Genomic DNA, 24,443 nt, shown 5'->3' with positions numbered 1-24,443 from the left:
ATTTTGATATAGTCTAGCTTCATTGGCTTCTTTTTTAAAATGTTTAAATTTAAATCAATGTAATTAACATATACTGTATTATTAGTTTCAGAGGTAGAATTCAGTGATTCATCAGTTGTATACAACACTCAGTGCGCATTACCTCAAGTGCCCTCCTTAATGCCCATCACCAATTACCCCATCCCTCCAAGCCCCCTCCAGCAACCTCAGTTTTCCCCTTATAGTTAAGAGTCTCCTATGGGTTGCCTCCCTCTCTGTTCATTTGTTTCTATTTGTAAAATCCTATTTTAGAAAGGGAAATGAGTCTAAAAGTTTTGAGCAAAGGAAGAAAATTTTATGAAATTTTTGTATGCCTTTATATTGTACCAAAAACTCTCAAATAAGAGATTATTAAGAGATTCACTGAAGGCTTGAAGAAAGAAAAATAATGAGTGTAAGCTTTATACTATTTTTTATTGCAGATGAACACTGTGCTAATTTTAGTTCTGTGTTTACCTAAATCATTTTTTCACATTCATCAATTTTTTTAAGGCTCACACTATGTCTCAAGTCATGAAAGCTATAATGAAATGAAAGAAAATAATGGAATAGAATACATCATTCAAACATCCCTTAAAATGCCAAAGCTTTTATTTTCATCTTTTGAAAATTTTCTTAATATTTCAGTGCTATGGGTAGAAGTGGAACTCACAAACTAAGACAAATCAAGCCTACTAACTGGCAGCTAACTTCTTTGCCTGGTGTGATTTCCATTTTTCCCTGGCTTATATTAACACAAATTGCATTTATATATACTTCTTCCTTCAAATGGCACAGCTTCAAACCTGCAGCTTTAAAAGTGGGAAGGATAAGCAAAAAGAGATTCTTCAAAGTAGCTTTTGTGCTGGGTTGTGCTCTTGCCTCCCAAGGAACAGCCTGTTTCCTGATGGTGGAAAGGTTGGAGCAAAAATGAGCCCTGCCAGGACTCTACTTCACTGCATCTCAGGTTAGGCTGGCAACAAATCCTCCACCTGCTGTGAATCCCCCAGACTGAGACAAGCAGTAGCACCAGCTGGTCTTCATAACAGAGTCTGACTGTTTGGACAACTTCTGTCCTCCTACTTAAGCTTTTTTCTGGGGCAACCTAGGTTCTCAACAACTAGAACAGGACTGGTCCAGAGCAAAGAAGCAGGTGAGAGGTACAAAGTGTCTAAGGATGACAAGGAGAAGAAGAAAGGAGGTACTGATGGATAGTTTATCTTATCCCTGGTTCCCTTTCTTAAACCAACAATTCTTCTCATTCTTTCAATCTTTTTAAGCTCATAGTCATCTTATATGAGCACGAGATATAAATGCTAACCATAGCTATAGATTATAATCTCTAAAACCAGGGGAAAAATACTTCTGACAAAAATAGCCCAGCACATTTAATGATAAACATGATGACATTGCACTGTATGGTAATTTGGAATGAATGAATGGTAAGATGTTCCTAAAAGCTACTATAATTTCTGTTACTTTTTATCTTAATCTTTTAACCTTGTGACTTCTCTAGCCTCTGTTACCATCATCAATATTGATGTTATTCCCTGAAAATCTTGTGTCATTTAATCATCTTGTGTGTATGTGCACACCGCACTCCACACCACACACCATACAGGTAGTTTTCTTGGCTTTTACTTCTATTCCCAGTACATTTCAAGGTCTCATCCTGTATCCATATATCCATATTCTGTACTGGCCATTCTGCTCCCTCTGAGAGCCTCTGTACCATGTAGGGAACTTTGGAGATGTTGAATGATTTGGGTGAGCAGAAACAAACATCATAAGGCTGTGGACTCCCTGACCATAGAATGACAGTATGATCACTTTCCTCAGGAGTAGGAAAAGAAGATTCAGGTGGAGTGATGGTACAGGAGAGAGGGTGTTTTTGAGGAGGTTGAGCAGGGAAGATAGGCATTCATGTCCGGAATATAGCATGAACAAAGGCCAGGAGATGTAAGAGCTTTTTCTGTTCAGATGATGTTATGAGTTAAACTGTGTTCCCCTGAAAAAGATATTTTGGAGTTCTAATGCCTAGTACTTCAGAATATGACCTTATTTAGAGATAGGGCTTTTACACAGATAATCAAGTAGAAATGTGGTCCTTAGGGTGGGCCCTAATTCAGTATGGCTGGAGGAGGGGAAATGATATGAAGAAACAAAACATGTGAAGACAGGCAGAGATTGCAGTTATGCAGTCATAAGCCAAGGAACCTGTGGGGCTACCGGAAACTAGAAGAGACAAAGAGGAAGCTTTCCTAAGCATCTTCAGAAGGAGCATGTCCCTCCAACACCCTGATTTCACACTTCTGGTTTCTGGGTCTGTGAGACAATATATTTCTGTTTTAATCCACTCAGTTTATGGTACTTTGTTATAGCAGCTCCAGGAAACAAATACAGGTGAGTACAGGTGGTGTTCTAGTGCTGGGATGTAACATATGCAGGATCAAAGTCATCAGGGCTTTGAATGACATGCTAAAGACATTATATTTTATTCTACAGACAAAAATTGGATGGGAGAAAAAGACTAAAGCAAATGTTGAGCTATTGAAGTTATTAAAGAGAGGAATGTCATCATCAGATAGATGTATCCAAGGAAGCATATTTGAAGGTGCTCTGGCAAAAGTATGTTTTATAAACTGAAATTTTCATCAGCATAGACATTCTGGCTACAGATGGTGAATTAGAAAGGGTATATAATAGTGGAACAGAGCCTAGCTAGGAAGCTTTTGCTGTAATTCAGGTAGTAAGGAAGTGGCATTGTACTAAGGCAGTGGCTGTGAGAATGAGTAGGAAAAGGCAGTTTTCAGAGACATTATATAGGATGACCTAGAGAACTTGATGATGGATGGATGTTTGGTTTCGAAAGAATTTGAATTGAAAATACCCCACATATTTTAGCTACAGGAGAATGATTAACCAGAATAATGCTCAAAGAAGAAGGAATATGTTTGGAGAATAGATAATGAGTTCAATGTTGGAGTGCCTGTGGGACACAGTGACATTTAACTGGCCATTTGGAAACTTGAATTTAGGAGAGACTAAATTCTTCCTAATCCAAGGCACTTACAGCTTATCACACTGGCGGTGAGAGGAACTGCTGGACTACTGCTATATGGTGAAAAGTATATAATAAACACTTTCTTATAGGCTCGAATATTACAATGAAAACATTAGTATATTGTGATCTTGTGGTTATTTAAAGCACATGGATTGTTCCTAAACATGAATTGCTTTTGGATGGACAGTATGGGATATAAAGCACATTTTAAAATTTCTATATTTTTTTTCTGATGTCCTTCAGACATGTGATAAATAAGAGTGAGGAACTAAAAGTAATTATTTCTGTGAAACCAGGACTAAAATGAGTAATAAGACAAATGTAGGTGGTTTTCTTTGGGGGGGGGGGCTGTTAAAAAAAATTTTTGAACTTGAGAACTATGAAGACCTATATAAGAATAGGAAAAATATTGCTAGGCAAATTCCCAAGTACACTGGATTTACAGAATTTTGGAACCACAAGAGAACATCTATTGATATTGGACACTGCTTAAATTCTCATTTGTAAAAAAATCTTAAATTCATATAATTCACTTCTATTATTCATTTAAAAACTAACCAAATCATGAATGCAGTTGAGCAAGTTGAATTGTCTGGGATACAGTATGGATTAATGGCATTTTTTAGAAAGTACTAAAAGAATAATAATATTTTACTCTGCTTTAACATGTAAATAAATAAGCAAATACTGGGTAAAATGTATATCTATTTGTAATGTGGTTTTCTTTCTTGCCTTTTACCCTTGTTGGTCTGGAGTACCCTTCTACTTGAAGGATGACTAAAGAAATAGACAGCCTCTGACATCCAAAATAGGATATTGCAACAAGCAACTAGCCTTGCAAGTTAGATTACTCTGTTGAGGCAGGCCTTTAACAATTCTGTTTTCTCTCCTTTGGGATCATCAGCAACAAAGCATGGAGAATACAGGCTGACAGAATTCCATTTCCATACAGAGATGATATTCTGCCTATGGCAGTAAAGCCATGAAGCCTCTGCCCAGTGGGAGAAGGTGGGCATGACACAGGGGAGGTAAAACAAAAGGCTATCTGCTTTCCATCATGAAAGAATTGGGAGGTAAAGAGGAGAGACCGATCAGGCAGATATATGTTCTGATTTTCTACTCTCCAAGCTTTGGCCTTGAAAAAGAGGCACATTGAGTGGAGGTAACATGAGAGGAGGAAGCTTTCCTTGACCTCCACCATTTCCACCCTGCTTCCAGACCTCACGCCACTGCCCCTCCCCCTCCCGCCAACCATAGTGCCCACTTAGATTTCTGGGAAGTGATGACCTTTGGGTGAAACCAAACTGACTGGGTGATACTGTAGGGAAGCAAAGGGAATACCTGAGGCTGATTTCCTCATCTGCCTTTGATTTCCTAGAGACATAGATGGGTCTCAGAGGAGAGTCTGGCTGGGTTGAGCTTGTCAGAGAGGATCACCTTAGCAGGGGCGAAGCAGATGGCAAGGGGGAGAGAGAGTAAACTGCCCAGACTGTGGACAAGTGGGACTCCTAACTGACTTTAAAGAGTTATTAGCATCTGTGGGGGCTGAGGCAAGGCTGAGTCAACCAGGCAGTGCTAGTGTGGACTTTAACAAGCAGATAGAAAATGAGTAGCCTCAGGAACAGATTTTGCCATGAATGCCAGGAGGCAAGCAGCACCAGGATGAAAAAGGGCATTGCCCTGAGACCAGAGGAAGTAGAGGACTACTGAAGGTGATAAAATTCACAGCCCTCCTTCAAATGCCCCTACCACATCATAGGGAACCAAACAAGGGGGGAGGAAGGTTTTCTGAGAGATTGAGCAGTTTGTCTAAGAGAGTGCGTCAGCTAAAGGAACAGTGTAAATGTTTAGGTCAGACTAAGTTTAAACTAGACTGGACAGTTGTTTCATCCTCCCATGTCCATTCTTTGCTCTGCCTCTAACCAGAGGGTTGAAAATAACCATGAGGGAGATCTGATAATCTATGGACAAAATTAACAAGTTAAGTTTTCTTCATATGCATGAGTGGCATTTGGTAATATCTAATTTACTAATTGTGTAAGTAGAATTTGTATTTCATCGAATACTAGTGAGGCTAATTGTGTCTTCCCAGTGATATCGTTTTCTCTTCCATGCATTGCTTATTTGTGGACTTTGCTCTTTTGTCTATTGACTCCTGCCTTTTCTTGCTGGACTGAAAGATACTTCAGTATATTTTTAATACAAATCCCATGTCAGCTTTTGATGTCACAGATAACTTTCCCCAACTGGTCTGATGAATTTTCATTGATGATGTTTATTTAATAGATAACTTTGAGGTAATCAAATCTATATAGTTTAGTTTATATATTTTGTTGTTGTGGTTGTTTGGGAAATCACTTCCCACTCTGAGCTTCTAAAGGTATTTTCTGTATTTTCTCCTGGGAGCTTCATAATTGATATTTTGTATTTAGACCTGTGAGCATTTTCATGGAAGGCCATTTCTGCTCACTGTTTCCTGTATTCTTCATGGACAATCTTGTTAATTCCAAAGGTCTGTCTCCCTTATGGCCTGTTTTCTGTACTTCTCCTTTTTCTATTTATTTAATTTATGAATTATGATCTAGTCCATCTTCTCAGTTTATAGATGAAGAAATCAGCCAGAGAGACCAAATAGCTAAAGGATGACAAAGACTCCAGTGGATGTCTTCTTAAATACTTGCTATGGGAATTCCTTTGCCCAAAAGCAGCTGTTTTGGGCTCATTCATATGTTTAAAAATACAGATTTAAGGTTTGATTTTTCAAAATATTGTCTTGGGGAAACTAATATACTACAAAAGTGGGCAAGGATGTAAACAAACAATTTATAAAGGGCAACCAAAATAAACTTCACTGAAGAGCTGTTAAGAAAAAGAAGTATCTGAGAGTACCGAGGTACCTGTGTCAGAGCAAATGAACCTTGCATAGTGTATACATACAGTTTGGTGTAAAGCAATGGTCCTCAACCTGGTGGGGGGATGATTTTTTCCTCTTCCTCTACTCCCCTGTTCTCCCTGGACATTTCACAATGTATGGAAACATTTCTGGGTGTCATAAGTGGGAGAGAGGGTGGTACAGAGAGTGTTGTTACTGGCATCTAAGAGGTAGAGACTAAGGATATTGCTAAATATCTTACAATGCACAGGACCATCCCTCACAACAAAGAATTATCTGTCCCCAGTTGTCAACGGTGCTGTGGTTGAGAAATCCTTTCTAAAGAGATCATTCAGTGCTTGAGGAAGCAGTGACCCAAATAGGTGACATAAAGTGAGAATCGTAAGAATGAGGATAATTGATTGGGAAGTGTACCTAAGTTGAAGGCGATGTGAACTGATGAGTGTCCTTTTTGGGAGACATAGCCTTAAGCAGAAATTTAAAGACTAAAAAGGCCAAATCCTACCTAAAGCAAAATCATGTATACATGGTTATTTATGTTAAACACCTGCTTTAGAATTGCTATAACAGACCATACAAGATGACCTGCAGTCAGTCACACTGCCTCTTTTGGAGAAGCCTTAGAATGCTTCCCGCACCAATATTGTTTATGTACATGTTGCTATGCTCTTGTCTTAGTCTGTTTGGACTCCTATAACAAAATATAATAAACTGTGTGGCTTATGAACAACAGAAATTTATTCCCCATACTTCTGGAGGTTGGAGGTCTAAGATCAGGATGCCAGCATGGTCAAGTGAAGGCCCTCTTCTGGGTTTCAGACTTCTCATTGTATCTTTACATGGTGGGCTCTGTTGGGCTTCTTTTATAACAGTACTAATGTCATCTATGAGGGCTCTGCTTTCATGAGCTAATCTCCTTCCAGAGACCCCACCTCCAAATGCTATCACACTGAGGATTAGGTTTCAATATTTCAATATTAGATTTAGGTGGGGTGGGCACATAAACATTCAGACCATAGCAGCTCTATTCCCCGAGAATCTCCTTTTTCCACCCTCCCCACCACTGACCTCTGCTAAATTCCACCAGACATGGATACCTAACTCTATAAATTTTCTAGCTGTAACATTTCCAAGAGCCAAAATGTGATCTTTGGTCACTGGTAAATGGCAGCCTAATCATATTCATTAATGGGAAAGTTTGAATTTTATACCTGTACAGTGAGACTTGATTAGCAACTATGCAGAAAGAGGAATTGTTTCCTGTGTGTCAAATTAAACTGAAGTCATTAAGAATGGGCCAAAATCTATTATCAGCCAGGTTCAGTTCCCAAAGACAGTATAACAGATAGCTTCTACTGTGGTAGAAGTCATGGGACAGCATCCCAAGATCCAGGGTAGTACCACTAAATGGGGGAAGAGAACCAAAAAGAGAGGCAATAAAAAGTAGTTGCTGGCTTCCAGGTTGAAGCAGGGTTCTCTCTATAGGTGTCTGTGATAGTGACTTTGGTAGTAGATAGGCCACTGGTTGCTCTGGGCAGTCTGCCTTGCTCCAAAGCATACATACCTTTTCCTAGACCACATTGTGGGAAAATATTTCAGAAAAGTACATCCTAGGTGCTGAAGGTTTAGAGGCAACTTATTCAATCGGTGATATAGTTCTTTGGTTTTCATAAACATTATTAAACCTATCAGACTATGGAATATTGCTAACAGTTATGGGATATTGTTGATAACTCTCAACTTTAAATTCTAGATGGCATAATTATCATTTACTGAATGTTTCCTATGTGACAGGCATGGTTCTAAATTTTTTCAGTGTATTAACTCTGTTCATTCTGATACTGAGCCTGTGAAGTTAGGACTATTTCTTATCCCCATTTATCCCACAAGTTCTGGAACTGACGTATAAAGACATTCTGCAACTTACTCATGGCCACATAGCTAGCAAGCAGCTGACTAGGATAACATCCAGGCAAGTCTATCTACAGAGCTTCCTAACTCAGCTCTACTTCCTCCCTAAGGGCAGCATCTTAGTATTCATGTTCATCTAGCACCATGAGGTACTAGGGGTATCCACTCCATCTCATGGGGCTGGTTAGCATGCCCATTTTGGCTTTCAAGTCAGGGGATGGAGCCTCTTCCCACCACCCAATAGGTATTCAGGGGTTATCCTTGATGGTTGCTAAAGTTCAGCCTATGTGTGGCTCTTTCCACAATAACTGGGTAAAGTATTTTGTGAATAAGGAAAAGTTCTTACTCAAAAGGTGACATTGGCTAGCTAGCTAGGACTGTGCTACAACAGGACCTCTAAACATTTGAACAGTGGCCACAGCAGCAATTCTTGTTGGTCTCTTGCCAGTACCTCCTAAGGCAACACCCCATTCTTGGAACTCTCTTAGCTTGCAGGCCCCTGGCAATTGGATTCCTTCTTCCTGCTGCCTTTCTTCTATTCCTTTTTAAGCATCCTCACTTCTGCTTTCTCCATGGCTTCATTTCCCTATTTCTTTTCTTTTCACTGACCTGGATATCTGATCTGGAAGATCTGTGATCTCCCATTTAAAATTGCTTCCAAAAATAATTGCAATAGAAAACCTGACTTCCCCTCTTTTTAGGTAGAGAGAATTCCACTTTAGAAACACAGTATCTGGTTCTTACTCCCTGAATCTGAGAGCAAAGTTCCAAATTCCATTAAGGGTAAGGTTGCCTTGCCCTTTAGACCAAATAATAAATATATGGAATACAACTAAGGTTTTATATGTAAAAATAGGTTAAATATTTGTGTTTTGTTATAATTTCTTGATAAAAAGTTATACAGAATCTTAAACTCCTTTATACCTCTTAAGAGGGTATTATCAGAGAAGTTCAAACAGTCCTTATTCTACCATACTCTAAGAAAAAATGGTGAAGAAGTTCAGGACATGCCATCCCAAAATACGCCACTTTGGCATATTGATTATTCTGAGCTAAAGTCACTTGAAAATCTAATATAGGAAGGACGTTCTGATCTCCCCTTTTCTTCCTGAAGGCAGACGAAACTCCCATGTGAAAGATGCCCTCCCAGTACCAACAGGGAAGATACATTCTTACCATTAGAGTTGTGGAATCTAGATGAAGAGGAATTTGTACAAACAGATCTTGTTAAAACAACTCTTATCTTCCTTCGGTCTTCACATATATTTTATCTTCGCATATATTTTAATTACTTTTCTACAACTGCCACTCTTTGTTCAATCTGGTATCTAAGCACTTAGGCCTAGCCACTTCTTTGGATCTTCCTTTTTCTTGTAAAGACTCTCATATACATATAAAAACTACTAAATAAAATATGTATGTTTTTGTATGTTTTTCTCCTGTTAGTTTAATTCTGAGGCCCAGCTAAAGACCCTAAGAAGGTCTAGAAAAGAAATTTTTCCTCCCCTACACTGGAACATACCTGGATAGTAGACAGAAGTTTAGTCAGATGGTTTGGGATTCAAATCTTTATTCTAACGGTTGAGATATATAGCTCTTGAATAAGTAACTTAAAGTTTTCTAAGTGTCTGCTTACAACACTGATTATGATCATGTGGTGGTGTGTGTTGGGGTTGGGGGCAGGAGGACACTTACTCCTTGCTCTAAGAAATCCTTCCAAGTGAAAGGAACTTTATTAGCATATGGCTTCCCCCTGCCCCAAGCACCTCTCCAGGGAAGGAGTGGTTTATGATGGATGAATTAGAGTGAGGAACTGGGCATGCTTAAGTCAAGCCATCCTTCCCATCTATTCCACCCCCTTGACTTTGGGTCAATCTGACTAATTCTGTGGCTCAACAATACCTAGCCATGTTCTCTCACATAGCCTTTGCCAGTAATGAGGTGATACTTCAATCTCTTTCTGTCTTAAGTTTACTTTTTTTTTTTTAAGATTTTACTTATTTAATTGAGAGAGAGAGAGCATGAGCAGTGAGGAGGCAGAGGGAGAGGGAGAAGCAGACTCCCTACTGAGCAGAGAGCCAAATGCAGGGCTCCATCCCAGGACCCTGAGATCATGACCTGAGCCAAAGGCAGACGCTTGACCATCAGAGCCACCCAGACGTCCCTTAACTGTTTGCTTTTTAATGGGTTCTGATCTTTGGCCAGGAAAGGGGGAAATATTTATGGATGCTCTCAAATTCTAGGAGAGTCAATATATTTATAAGTGACCAATTTTTAAAAGTGTTTTACAAATGTTATTTTCCTTTCTCTCTGCCTTTCAGTTGACTGTTTTTTTTAGGAAGTCTTACTATCAGTGATTCCTGACATGTATCTAAACCAGTCTTTTTTACCACAGACTGTTTCCTCTTATTCAGTTGTCAGGGGAAATAAATTGATGGTGGAAGGAAAACAGCTTGTTGCAATTTCTTTGAAGTCTTTTAATCAGAAAATTCCCTGGTTTATTGTATTTGGCTTCTTTCTAGGACATGACTGTTTAGATTGAACATTTAAATAGCTTTCTCAAAACTTCCACCAAAGATTTGCAACCCAAAGGGTATGAACTTAAAAACTAGAATTGTTAGTGGAGATGAAAGGTAAGACTTAAACATAACTAAATTAAAGATACTCCAGTGTATTTAAACTCAGTTATTATATAGCTTAGGAAACTAGAAATATTTGTCCTTGGGGACCACTGTACTAATGATACATTTCTGCATTCTAATATACTGCATTAAAGGGGAAAGCAAGTAATAGGTTATTACTGTATCACTGGGGACTTTGTTTCCAAAGTTTTCCTATGCCATAATGGAAACTTTTTTGTGACTTACACTGCTTTGTTTTAAATTTTTGTCTTAAATGCTTCTCACTTCTATGATATTTATTCATGCATAGTCTGACTTTCTCTGTTTAGGTCAAGAGAAGTGATAGGAAAAGCCCTACAACTGAGAATTAAATAAATTCCTTATTTAGATTTATCAAGCTGACTATAGCTGCTCACATTTACTGTAACCACTAGTACCCAGTTTACTTTTGGCAGATACAAACTCAGTGACAAAAGAGCAGAAAAAAATGACGTCACACAGGGACACCACGTGTTAAGAATTAACATATTCTAATGTTCTCTCTTTCCACTTAGTTTTAATTCTCCAGCCTAGTCTCTACAGTTCACAAAGTGATTTTTCTTTTTTTAAAATTTTTTATTGTTATGTTAATCACCATACATTACATCATTAGTTTTTGATGTAGTGTTCCATGATTCATTGTTTGTGCATAACACCCAGTGCTCCATGCAGAACGTGCCCTCTTTAATACACATCACCAGGCTAACCCATCCTCCCACCCCCTCCCCTCTAGAACCCTCAGTTTGTTTTTCAGAGTCCATCGTGTCTCGTGGTTCATCCCCCCCTCTGACTTCCCCCCCTTCATTCTCTGATTCCCTCCCTTTATTCTTCCCCTCCTGCTATCTTCTTTTTTTTTTCTTAACATATATTGCATTATTTGTTTCAGAGGTACAGATCTGTGATTCAACAGTCTTGCACAATTCACAGTGCTCACCAAGGCACATACCCTCCGCAGTGTCTTATCACCCAACCACCCCATCCCTCCCACCCCACCCCCCACTCCAGCAACCCTCAGTTTGTTTCCTGAGATTAAGAATTCCTCATATCAGTGAGGTCATATGATACATGTCTTTCTCCGATTGACTTATTTTGCTCAGCATAACACCCTCCAGTTCCATCCATGTCGTTGCAAATGGCAAGATCTCATTCCTTTTGATGGCTGCGTAATATTCCATTGTATGTATATACCACATCTTCTTTATCCATTCATCTGTCGATGGACATCTTGGCTCTTTCCACAGTTTGGCTATTGTGGACATTGCTGCTATAAACATCGGGGTGCACATACCCCTTCGGATCCCTACATTTGTACCTTTGGGGTAAATACCCAGTAGTGCAATTGCTGGATTGTATGGTAGCTCTATTTTCAACTTTTTGAGGAACCTCCATACTGTTTTCCAGAGTGGTTGCACCAGCTTGCATTCCCACCAACAGTGTAGACGGGTTCCCCTTTCTCTGCATCCCCGCCAACATGTGTCATTTCTGACTGGTGTGAGGTGGTATCTCATTGAGGTTTTGATTTGGATTTCCCTGATGCCGAGCAATTTAGAGAACTTTTTCATGTGTCTGTTGGCCATTTGGATGTCTTCTTTGGAAAAATGTCTGTTTATGTCTTCTGTCTTCATGTCTTCTGCCCATTTCTTGATTGGATTCTTTGTTCTTTGGGTGTTGAGTTTGATAAGCTCTTTATAGATTTTGGATACTAGCCCTTTATCTGATATGTCATTTGCAAATATCTTCTCCCATTCTGTTGGTTGTCTTTTGGTTTTGTTGACTGTTTCTTTTGCTGTGCAAAAGCTTTTTATCTTGATGAAGTCCCAAGAGTTCATTTTTGCCCTTGCTTCCCTTGCCTTTGGCGATGTTTCTAGGAAGAAGTTGCTGCGGCTGAGGTCGAAGAGGTTGCTGCCTGTGTTCTCCTTTAGGATTTTGATGGACTCCTGTCTCACACTGAGGTCTTTCACCCATTTGGAGTCTATTTTTGTGTGTGGTGTAAGGAAATGGTCCAGTTTCATTCTTCTGCATGTGGCTGTCCAATTTTCCCAACACCATTTGTTGAAGAGACTGTCTTTTTTCCATTGGACATTCTTTCCTGCTTTGTCAAAGATTAGTTGACCATAGAGTTGAGGGTCCATTTCTGGGCTCTCTATTCTGTTCCGTTGATCTGTGTCTGTTTTTGTGCCAGTACCATACTGTCTTGATGATGACAGCTTTGTAATAGAGCTGGAAGTTTGGAATTGTGATGCCACCAGCTTTGCTTTTCTTTTTCAACATTCCTCTGGCTATTCTGGTTCTGGGGTCTTTTCTGGTTCCATACAAATTTTACGATTATTTGTTCCATTTCTTTGAAAAAAGTGGATGGTATATTGATGGGGATTGCATTGAATGTGTAGATTGCTCTAGGTAGCATTGACATCTTCACAATATTTGTTCTTCCAATCCATGAGCATGGAACGTTTTTCCATTTCTTTGTGTCTTCCTCAATTTCTTTCATGAGTATTTTATAGTTTTCTGAGTACAGATTCTTTGCCTCTTTGGTTAGATTTATTCCTAGGTGTCTTATGGTTTTGGGTGCAGTTGTAAATGGGATTGACTCCTTAATTTCTCTTTCTTCTGTCTTGTTGTTGGTGTATAGGAATGCCACTGATTTCTGTGCATTGATTTTATATCCTGCCACTTGACTGAATTCCTGTATGAGTTCTAGCAGTTTTGGGGTGGAGTCTTTTGGGTTTTCCACATAAAGTATCATATCATCTGCAAAGAGTGAGAGTTTGACTTCTTCTTTGCCAATTTGGATGCCTTTGATTTCTTTTTGTTGTCTGATTGCTGTGGCTAGGACTTCCAATACTATGTTGAATAGCAGTGGTGATAGTGGACATCCCTGCCGCGTTCCTGACCTTAGGGGGAAAGCTCTCAGTTTTTCCCCATTGAGAATGATATTGGCTGTAAGTTTTTCATAGATGGCTTTTATGATATTGAGGTATGTACCCTCTATCCCTATACTCTGAAGAATTTTGATCAAGAAAGGATGCTGTACTTTGTCAAATGCTTTTTTGCATCTATTGAGAGATCATATGATTCTTGTTCTTTCTTTTGTTAATGTATTGTATCACGTTGATTGATTTGTGGATGTTGAACCAACCTTGCAGCCCAGGAATAAATCCCACTTGGTCAAGGTGAATAATCCTTTTAATGTACTGTTGGATCCTATTGGCTAGTATTTTGGTGAGAATTTTTGCATTTATGTTCATCAAGGATATTGGTCTGTAATTCTCCTTTTTGATGGGGTCTTTGGTTTTGGGATCAAGGTAATGGTGGCCTCATAAAATGAGTTTGGAAGTTTTCCTTCCCTTTCTATTTTTTGGAACAGTTTCAGAAGAATAGGTATTAATTCTTCTTGGAATGTTTGGTAGAACTCCCCTGGGAAGCCATCTGGCCCTGGGCTTTTGTTTGTTGGGAGATTTTTGATGACTGCTTCAATTTCCTTAGTGGTTATAGGTCTGTTCAGGTTTTCTATTTCTTCCTGGTTCAGTTTTGGTAGTTGATACATCTCTAGGAATGTATCCATTTCTTCCAGGTTATCGAATTTGCTGGCATAGAGTTGCTCATAATATGTTCTTATAATTGTTTGTATTTCTTTGGTGTTGGTTGTGATCTCTCCTGTTTCATTCATGATTGCATTTATTTGGGTCATTTCTCTTTTCTTTTTGATAAGTCTGGCCAGGGGTTTATCAATCTTGTTAATTCTTTGAAAGAACCAGCTCCTAGTTTCGTTGATCTGTTCTACTGTTCTTTTGGTTTCTATTTCATTGATTTCTGCTCTGACCTTTATTATTTCTCTTCTCCTGCTGGGTTTAGGCTTTATTTGCTGTTCTTTCTCCAGTTCCTTTAGGTGTAGGGTTAGGCTGGGTACTTGAGATCTTTCTTGTTTCTTGAGAAAGGCTTGTATTGCTATATACCTTCCTCTTAGGACTGCCTTTGCTGCATCCCAAAGATTTTGAATAGTTGTGTTTTCATTTTCATTGGTTTCCATGAATTTTTAAAATTCTTCTTTAATTTCCTGGTTGACCCATTCATTCTTTAGTAGGATGCTCTCTAGCCTCCATGTATTTGAGTTCTTTCCGACTTTCCTCTTGTGATTGGGTTCTAGTTTCAAAGCATTGTGGTCTGAAAATAGGCAGGGAATGATCCCAATCTTTTGGTACCAGTTGAGACCTGATTTATGACCTAGGATTTGATCGATTCTGGAGAATGTTCCATGGGCATTAGAGAAGAATGTGTATTCCATTGCTTTGGGATGGAATGTTCTGAATATGTCTGTGAAGTCCATTTGGTCCAGTGTGTCATTTAAAGTCTTTATTTCCTTGTTGATCTTTTGCTTAGATGATCTATCCATTTCAGTAGGGGGGGTGTTAAAGTCCCCCACTATTATTGTATTGTTGTCAATGTATTTATTTGCTTTTGTTATTAATTGCCTTATATAATTGGCTGCTCCCATGTTAGGGGCATAGATGTTTACAATTGTTAGATCTTCTTGTTGGATAGACCCTTTAAGTAAGATATAGTGTCCTTCCTCATCTCTTATTACAGTCTTTGGTTTAAAATCTAATTTGTCTGTTGTAAGGATTGCCACCCCAGCTTTCTTTTGGTGTCCATATGCATGGTAAGTGGTTTTCCACCCCCTCACTTTCAATCTGGAGGTGTCTTTGGGTCTAAAATGAGTCTCTTGCAGACAGCATATTGATGGGTCTTGTTTTTTAATCCAGTCTGATAGCCTGTGTCTTTTGATTGGGGCAATGAGCCCATTTACATTCAGGGTAACTATTGAAAGATAGGAATTTAGTGCCATTGTAATGCCTGTAAGGTGACTGTTACGGTATATTGTCTGTGTTCCTTTCTGGTCTATGTTGCTTTTAGGCTCTCTCTTTGCTTAGAGGACCCCTTTCAAGATTTCTTGTAGGGCTGGTTTTGTGTCTGCAAATTCCTTTAGTTTTTGTTTGTCCTGGAAGCTTTTTATCTCTCCTTCAATTTTCAATGACAGCCTAGCTGGATATAGGATTCTTGGCTGCATATTTTTCTCATTTAGTGCTCTGAATATATCCTGCCAGTCCTTTCTGGCCTGCCAGGTCTCCATGGATAAGTCTGTTGCCAATCTAATGTTTCTACCATTGTAGGTTACATATCTCTTCTCCCGAGCTGCTTTCAGGATTTTCTCTTTGTCTCTGAGACTCGTAAGTTTTACTATTAGATGTCAGGGTGTTGACCTCTTTTTATTGATTTTGAGAGGTGTTCTCTGTGCCTCCTGGATTTTGGTGCCTGTTTCCTTCCCCAAATTAGGGAAGCTCTCTGCTAGTATTTGCTCCAATATACCTTCTGTCCCTCTCTCTCTTTCTTCTTCTTCTGGGATCCCAGTTAATCTAATGTTGTTTCATCTTATGGTATGACTTATCTCTCAAATTCTGCCCTCGTGATCCAGTAGTTGTTTATCTCTCTTTTTCTCAGCTTCTTTGTTTTCCATCATTTGGTCTTCTATATCACTGATTTGCTCTTCTGCCTCATTTATCCTAGCAGTAAGCTCCCCCATTTTTTTTAAAGATTTTATTTATTTATTTGAGAGAGAGAGAGAATGAGAGAGAGCACATGAGAGGGGGGAGGGTCAGAGGGAGAAGCAGACTCCCTGCCGAGCAGGGAGCCTGATGCGGGACTCGATCCAGGGACTCCAGGATCATGACCTGAGCCAAAGGCAGTAGCTTAACCAACTGAGCCACCCAGGCACCCACTCCCCCATTTTTTATTGCACCTCATTAATAGCCTTTTTGATTTCAACTTGGTTAGATTTTAGTCTTTTATTTCTCCAGAAAGGGTTTCCTCTAATAAGTTTCATGCCTTTTTCAAGCCCAGCTAGTATCTTTAAAGTAATGATTCTGAACTCTAGATCCGACATCGTAGTAATGTCCGTATTGAGTAGGTCCCTGGCAGCCGGTACTACCTCTTGTTCTTTTTGTTGAGTTGATTTTTTCCGTCTTGTCATTTTGTCCAGAGGAGAATAGATTAATGAGTGAACAAAATGCTGACAGGGTAACAATGTCCCCAGAAAATATACTCCAAACAAATCAGAAAAGACCTGAAGCCAGGGGAAAAGAAAGGGAAAGAAAGAAAAAAGAAAAATAAAAAAAATAAAAATAAAAATAAAAAGATAAAAACAAACAAAAGCAGAACAAAACAAAACAAAAAAAACAGAATATGATCAAATATGATCAGGTTGGTGCATAGATCAGTGCCACACACTAGATTTTGTATGTATTTTGGTCTGTCAGAAGAAAGTGCCTCCCAAAATTTTAAAGAAAGAAAAACTTATATATGTACAAAAATAAGGATTGGTATGATGAAGGGATGGAATATGACTGTAAAGATAAAAATTATAACAAATTTTATAAAAGGAATTGATAAGAAGTTGTTTGAAAAAAGAAAGAAGAGGATTAAAAAAAATAGAAAAAAAAGGGAGAGAATGTGATCAGGCAGGAGAGTAGAACAAAACCATACACTAGAGATTTAGGATATATTTTGATCTGTTAGAAGAAACTATCTCAAAATTTTAAAGAGAGAACAACTTATATATATATGCCAAAAATAAGGGTAACTACTATGAAGGGATAGAATATGACTCTAAAAATGAAAAATAAAAATGTTTTTTAAAAAAGGGATTGATAAGATGTTGGTTGAAAAAGGGAAAAAGAAAAATTCAAAAAAAAAAAAAGAAAAGACAGTTAGAAAAAAATTAACTTTGAAAGACTAAAGAATCATGGTAAAAAAGCCATGGATTCTATGTGCATTATTCCCCTAGCACTGGAGTTCGGCCGTTCTCATTGATCAGTAAACTTGGTCTTGGCTGGCTGTTCTCGCTGATCTTCTGGGGGAGGGGCCTGTTGCCATGGTTCCCAAATGTCTTTGTCGGAGACGGAATTGCCCCGCCCTTGCCAATCCGGGCTAAGTAATCTGCTCGGGTTTGCTCTTGCGAGCTTTTGTTCCCTGCAAGCTTTCCGTACAGCTTTGGAGGCTGAGAGTGTGAATGGCAGCCTCCCAATCTCTGCTCCAGAGGAGCCTAGAACTTGGCCCCGCTCCTCAGTGAGCCCCCAGAGAAAAGCAGTCAATCACTCCCGTCTCTCTGGTCTCTGGCCACACTCCGTGCTCACCTGGCCTGTGACGGAGCGTTTCTATCTCTGGCACCCAACCCCAGTGTGGAGTCTCCAAACCCAGCAGATCTCTGCAGGGCGCTCCCACGCCACTCCTCCCGGGGGGAGGAAGTGGAGTCTCCCCGGATCTGCTGCTTGTTGGGTCCCTGCTGGAGGAGCAGTGGCCCGACTGTGACGTGTATCATGGTTTATGGCAACCCCGAGCTGAGAGCCCACTCCTCGGCTCCGTCTCTGCAGCCGGCTTCCCTGCTCCGATACCTGGGAGTTCTGCCGCACTCAGGCACCCCTGGTCTTTCTGTGACCCTGAGGGTCCTGAGACCACACTGTCCCATGAGGGTTCCACCCACCGCTTAGCCACTGGAGCGACGTCCCTCAGCGGAGCCGACTTCTAAAAGTTCTGATTTTGCTCCGCTGCTCTATCACTTGCCAGAAGCGGTTGACGGAGACCCCCGCCCCCACCATCTATCCTCCCGAATATCACCTTGGATTCACTTCTCCACACGTTCTACCTTCCAGAAAGTGGTTGCTTTTCTGTTCATAGAGTTGTTGTTATTCTTTTCTTTGATCTCCTGTTGAGTTTGTAGGTGTTCAGAATGGTTTGATCCCTATCCAGTTGAATTCCTGAGACCAGATGAAATCCAGGTCTCCTACTCCTCTGCCATCTTGCTCCGCCCCCACAAAGTGATTTTTCTAAACATTAATGTGTTTATGTCATTCTGGCATAAAGCTCTTCAGTGACTTCCTGTCTCCCACAGGATCAAATTCCAGTTTGTGAGCTTTGCATACAAAACTATGCAGGAACTGACCTCTCATCAGCACATCCTTTCCAAACGTGTTAGTTGTGAGGAAGGCAAATATCATTGGTTCCTTTAGTTAGCAGGTGAAGATGTGTGGGAAAGTATGGGAAGTCTCATAATCTCTTATCCAGCCTTTTGGGGAGCAGGATAAGATCAGCCCAGCTCACTCAATAGCAATCCCATTGTCAGTTCCTTGGAAAAGGGCAGTTGTGGCCTCTCTTGTAAGGTCTATCATCTGGTCTCAGTTTCTCTGTCTATGCTTTTCTTTCCACCTGCTTTGTCTTTTTGCTCTTTTTCTGACTTCCTCTGCCAGGGTCTCTTTCTGTTGCTCACTGTCTGCACGTGAGCAACAACAAAAAAGCAATGAAGGAGTAGTAACGGGGCATCCTTTCCTGAGAAACTTGGACAAGGGCCTTTTTCAAAAGATCTCTAGATTTGATTACTCTATAACAGGACTCCAAAGAAGAGATTGATTGCGCTACCAAGGAACTCATGATCAGGTACTGGGCCATGGTGATCCTTATAGGCAGTTCTGTTATGTTTCACATGATGATGTCTCTGTGACTGATGCAAGTAACCATTCCCTCCTTCTCTCCCAGTGAGTCTGAGATGAATTGGACAGCTCCAAACACCTTTGCCCAGAACTCTTAGCTTTACAAATAAGCAGGAATAGGGGTTAGGTTGAGGTCCTCAGCCCCTCAAGGGGACTGGAGTTCTTATGCCAAGGTCAGGGTTCAGTGGGAATGTGGGGAAGAATTGAACTTCTTGGGCCTTTCAGATGCTGTTTCACAGGTGACTGTGATCCCCACAATCCTTGGTACCAGAATGAGGTGAAACAGATAATAGTTTATGGTTTTAGTCTCACTGAGACCTTTGCCCAGGGCTTGACTATGTATGGGTACTTTGGGGTCCCTATAAATCTCCATTGTTATGACCTATATTACCTAATGTATTATTGGTTGAGATGTATTATTTATGTGCACTCAGGCTCATCTTCACTTCCAACCCCTAATGGGAATTACTTCAATAAGGGCCATCTTAGTGGGGCATGTAGAAGATCCTGGACCCACCTGACTACCAGCACTTGGTGCCATTGTCATCCAAAAACAGCTGCCTGGGGGAGAAGAAGAAATAATGGCCCTGTTGCCAAGCTTAAGAAAGCCTAAGTGAAACTATTTCTCCATTTAAAAGTCCCATCTGGCCTGTGTGCAAGACCTTGGGTAGCTAGAGAATCATCACTGAGGGGGCTCAATACTACAGTACTGTCCTTGGCACTGGTGGAGCTGATATTGTGACTGCCTGTAGGCTATTGCACAAGCTAAGGGAACTTGGTATGTGGCAGGTGATATCTACAATGCATTTCTCAGCATCACTTTCCATCTAGATCATTTTGCCTTTATTGGAATGGGTTGTAATATACCTTTAATGTCCTTCCACAAGGTTCCTAAATTCCTTGGCTACCTGCAATGAACAGGTATGCTGTGATATGGAAAAAGTCCCACTCCCTGAGGGAACACTGGTCTTCCACTATATGGACCTCCTGATGGGTCCAGACAAGGGCACTGCCCAATAAGGACTGGATACCCTGAGATCACATTGAGACAAGCACAACATAGCTGAGCCATTAACACTGACAAAGTACAAGGACCTACTATACTCAAGTAAAATTCCTGGGGATGATCTGAGAAGGGGTACTATATCTCATTCCAGAGAAACAGTTGCCAACTTTTGGCCATCTCTGCCTCCACAAATAAAAAAGGGGCCCAGTAGTTGGAGGGTCTAGCTGACTACTGAAGCTCTTGCATAGCCCATGAGAGGTCTTGATGACATCTGTTTAGATCATGTTGGACCTCTTTTCCAGTCCAAAGGGTTCTGCCTGAGTCTGACTGCATTTGACACTTTTTAGGTGGTTGACCTAGCCATTCTTTTTTTTTTTTTTAAAGATTTATTTATTTGACAGAGAGAGACACAATGAGAGAGGGAACACAAGCAGGGGGAGTGGGAGAGGGAGAAGCAGGCTCCCTGCCGGGCAGGGAGCCTGATGCGGAGCTCGATCCCAGGACCCCGAGATCATGACCCGAGCCGAAGGCAGACGCTTAACGACTGAGCCACCCAGGCGCCCCGACCTAGCCATTCTTATATATTCCACTGACTCAGGCCACACTTTCTGGTACTACAAGGCTACATTTGTTTTCTGTTTGGGTACCTTAAGCACATTGCTTTTGATAATCCAGAATTTGGCCTAAGGTACACATCAGTGGGCCCAATAGTGGGGCATATGATGGACTCTTTATGCTGCATAAAACTCCCAAGCTGCAGGGGTGGTTGAGCATTATAATGGATAATTAAAGGATCAGCTTAAGTGGCTGATGGATGGGGACTAGGTAGCCTCTGCCAGGATTATATAACTCAGTCAAGCAGTGCATGTTTAAATAGGATGTGCACCCCTTTTGTTCAGCTGTACACTTTTATTTTATAATTTGATAACTCAGTCTCCATTGCGACCCTCTAAGGGCCTTCCACCTCCTTCAATTCTTTCTTGAAAGATTAGGATGGCTATTAAATAGCAGTTGGTGAAAGTCAGTAACCTTATTCATTTATTTTCCAGATGCAGAGAATGTTTTTTTTGTTTGTTTCCTACACGTACCTAAAAGATAATGACCTCAATTTGAGGTCTTGAGTTTAATATTTCCTTTAAAGTGCCCCTGCTTTTGGCTCCAGGTAGCCCCATGAGATGAAAAACAGTATATAAAATAGAAATTGTTACCGAACCAAGAGAGAATCCAATCCAGAAGATTTGGGTTCACTACCCTGAGGGTTGGATCAAGAGCACTATCCTTGCCTATGGTAAAGGACAGATTGCCCTACATCACATTGATAGGTAGAAGTCCTCTCAACTGGTAGGATGTTAATTCTTTAGGTTCCAATATATCCCAGATATGGTAGAGGGAAGGGAAGGAGATGGATACATAACCTCTCTTCTCTCTCTGTCTCTCACAGGGTAGCCTGTATGACTCCTCATCACCAAATTCATTGATATGCCTTTCATAGGCAGTTGCCACCAATCTGAATTTGGTGAACTATTGGATATGTAACCTACCACCTGATCTTACAGATAAACATCTGGTTGCTGTACTGCTAAATACCACAAGTGGACATTTCTCTGTGGATCTTTCTGGTACCTTAAATATCCAACTGTATTAAGCTAGACTTGATGCATTATTGCAATTAGACTCTGACACTGCATGAGTGAAATGACTTTCTAAATGTCAACTCTCTTTTGTTAAAGTTGGTGGGAACTGAAACATCTGTAGGAAGGGGTGCAAGATTCACTGTTAGGGATATTTCAGCATAATGATGTTGTCCTTCTCTTCCCCTACATTCTTCTCCACCATTACTCAGGGGAGTTGTCAGGTAGCATTATTTACTCTGCTCCTGTGTATACTCTGGGCAGTTCTTCCCACTGTCTAAGTCATCCAATTAGAACTGTTATACATAACTTTTCCTTCATTTTGCTGATTTTATCTATTGTTTTTCTCTTTTCTATTTCATTTATTTCCATTTTATCTTTATTATATCCTGGATCTGAATGTCTGTTTTCTTTCCTAGGTTAGGGAAGTTTTTAGCTGTTATATTTTCAAATATGTTTTCTTCCCCTTTTCCTCGCTCTTCTTTTGGGACCCCTATAATGTGAATGTTTTGCTGCTTGATGTTATTCTGTAGATCCATTAAGCTGTCTTCACTTTTAAAAATTCTTTTTTCTTTTCTTTCTCTCTTTTTTCTTGCTTGCTTGCTCTGTTTGGGTGAATTCTACTGCCCTGTGTTCTGGATCACTGATCCTTGCTTTTGCTTCATCTAGTCTGCTGTTGAACAAAACCCTCTAGTGTATTTTTAATTCAGTTATTGTATTCTTCAGCTTTGTGACTTCTTATATTTTCTAATACTTATATTTTCTGTCCCCTTGTTGAAGTTCTCAGTGTGATTATTCCTTCTTCTCCCAACTCCTTGACCATTTATGACCATTACTTTGAACTCTTTGTCAGATAAGTTACTTATCTTCATTTCATAAAGGTTTTTTTTTTTTTTTCCCCTGAGGTTTTATCTTGTTCTTTCATTTGGAACATATTTCTCTGTTTCCTCATTTTGCTTCACTCTTTGTGTTTGTTGCTATGTGTAAGGCAAAACAGTCTTGAAGGAACAGCCTTGTTTAGGAGTTGAACCCTATTGCTCAACCTTGCTCTAGCTCTTGATTGTTTCTTAAACCTTTGTGATTGTCTAAGTAGCCTGACTTATTCATGATAGGTCCCAGTTCTTGAGGTTGTACCAAGACATTTCAGTGCTCCAAGGGAGGTGTCTCAGTCAGTGCCTAGTTTCAGGGTGATTGGAAGCCAGGTTTTAGGTAGCAGATTTGAAAGTATGCAAATATATACAGTCCCGTGGGACCTTAATTGTAAACACTGCTTCCTTCTACACCAGATGATCTGGAGGTGTCCCTTGAGTTACAATTGCAAAAATTGGGGCTCTAGATAAGTGTTTAAGCTCGTTTCTGGGAGGTACCATTGGGCTATAGTGAGGCCAGGGGAGAGGACAAAGGTGGCATCCCCTGGCCTATATTCCTTGAAAGCACATACATAACCTCTAGGTTTGTGCAAAACTGAAGCCTGGTTCTCAGGCTGAAGTTCCAAGACAAATAAATAGGACTTTTTCCACCAGAAGACTGGAGGCGTGTTTCACTCTATTGTCTATGCAGTGCCCAGGGATGGTTACCTGCCAAGAACAGTCTCTCTAATTATTCCAAGCTCTTGGGGATTAAGAACACAAGCCTCCTTGGCCACCAGAACTGGCAATCAAGGAGCATTTTTTGTGTGGACTGTGCCCATTGACTTTAGTGAGGCTGCAGGAGAGTGCAGGTCCAGAGTGCACCTACTGGCTTTTAGTGAGGTAGTGGGCAAATGTAAGTCTGCTCTGCACCTGTAGGCTTTACCAAAGCAGTGGGATAGTGCAGAGGCAGGGCATGGCTGCTAGCTATAGTGGGGTAGAGAGAGAGCACTGTGACTGTCCATGTCTGTTGGCACTTGCAAAATAGAGGGAGAGGACAAAAATAGCACCAGCCAGCATCTCTGTCCCTAGAGAGAATCCTGACAGGCCCCTGCTCCTCCAATAGATGCTTTAATATTAGCAAATGAATTTTCTTCATATATGGTCTAGGCACTTTTCAAACTGCTGCTTTTGTGCTGGGTTCTGAGGCAAGTGAATTTGTGTGTAAGCTCTCAAAGAGCAGAATTTCAATTCCCTACTTCCCTTTGAGTCTCCTGGATGTAAGCCCCATTGATTTTCAAAGCCAGACATTTTGGGGGTTCATATCTTTGGTGCAGCTCCCAAGGTCTGATGTGGGGCATGAACCACTGGCTCTTCAGGGAGAAGCTCCATATTTATGAGATCCCTCTTGATTGTGGGTTGCCATGCTGATGGTGGGGTGTTTGGTGAGACTGTATCTCTGTCTCTCCTACCTATCTTGATGTGGCCCTTTTATCCTTTGGGATAAGGATACTTCTTAGGCCTTTCCAGAGGGAATTTTTCCTTATGTAGCTGTAATTTGGTGTGTCCGTGGGAGGAGGTGATACAGTATCTATCTATACCACCATCTTGAACCACCTCTCAAGATGATTTCTATTGACTATTTTCTTCTGTGTATGAATATACTTTCCTATTTTTTGTATGTCTCAGAATTTTTGTTGTTGTTGTTGAAAACTGGACATTTAAAATAATAGTATGAAGCAACTCTGGAGCTCACATGTCCCTTTAGTGTTTGTTGTTATTGCTATTCATTATTGTAGTTGTTACTGATACTTGCTCATTTGTCTAGTGACTCTCCTGAACAAATTTGTAAAGTCTCTATTCTTTGTCATA

This window comes from Neomonachus schauinslandi, chromosome 3 (genome assembly GCF_002201575.2).
Source record: "Neomonachus schauinslandi chromosome 3, ASM220157v2, whole genome shotgun sequence".
NCBI lineage: Eukaryota > Metazoa > Chordata > Mammalia > Carnivora > Phocidae > Neomonachus > Neomonachus schauinslandi.
This window is presented reverse-complemented; position numbering follows the sequence as displayed.